Below are 1,132 nucleotides of genomic sequence, written 5' to 3'. Positions count from 1 at the left end.
ATGCTGCGAATCTGCTTTACTGGGAGCCAGTGGTCGTTTAGGTCTCTGTTCCCTCACCTGCAAAATTAAGTTGACTCTAAGGTCAACTTTGGTCACCTCCTAGTTCACATTGTCTAACAGTAGCCCGTACTCCCCAATCTGGTATCCTTTGTCGCCTGAAAGGACCCAGCAGTCCAAGGTCCAAGGGAGGAATTCAGAAGCAACACTGTTTAATCTAGAAAAATACGTTAAATTGCTGGGCTGAGCCTGACAGTCAAAGGTCCCAAAGCAAAAACAACTGAGAGTCCCATGATACTGGCCTAGCTGCTTTTCTAATATTTGCCTTACTCAGCGGACACAGCAGAAAGAAAGAAGGTAAGACTTTGTCCTAAATACCAGAGTTCTGACTTTTCTGCTAAGGAGGAGAAAAGGCATAAGCTAGGGACCTAAAGAACTAGATAATTCATTGTTATTTAGGTTATACAATTGCTATTTACTGATTTACAATTTACTGTTATTACTAGTGTGTGCATAGCAAGGTGCTCATCACTGCTCTGAATACCAGTGGGTCTATCTAGGTGCAGTGGCTCACAACTGAAATCCCAACACTTTGGGAGGCTGAGGTGGGAGGATCACTTGAGCTCAGGACTTGGAGACCAACCAGCCTGGGCAACATTGCAAGAACCCATCTCTAAAAAAACAAAACAAGGGCCGGGCACAATGGCTCATGCCTGTAATCCCAGCACTTTGGGAGGCCGAGGCAGGCAGATCACAAGCTCAAGAGTTCGAGACCAGCCTGGCCAACATGGTGAAACACTGTCTCTACTAAGAATACAAAAATTAGCTGGGTGTGGTGGCATGTGCCTGTAATCCCAGTTACTTGGGAGGCTGAGACAGGAGAACTGCCTGAATCCGGGAGGCAGAGGTTGCAGTGAGCTGAGATTGCGTCACTGTACTCCAGCGTGGGCAACAGAGCAAGACTCCGTCTCGATAAAACAAAAACAAAACAAAAAAATACTGGTCATGGTGTGCACCTGTAGCCCTAGCTACTCTGCAGGGATCACTTGAGCCTAGGAGTTGGAGGCTGCAGTGAGCTCTGATCACTGCCACTGCACTCCTGCCTGGGTGACAGAATGAGACCCTGTCTCTATAA

The sequence above is a fragment of the Pan paniscus genome, chromosome 15 (assembly GCF_029289425.2).
Source record: "Pan paniscus chromosome 15, NHGRI_mPanPan1-v2.0_pri, whole genome shotgun sequence".
In the NCBI taxonomy this organism is placed as follows: Eukaryota; Metazoa; Chordata; class Mammalia; order Primates; family Hominidae; genus Pan; species Pan paniscus.
The sequence above is the reverse complement of the archived record's forward strand: the minus strand, read 5'-3'. Positions refer to the sequence as shown.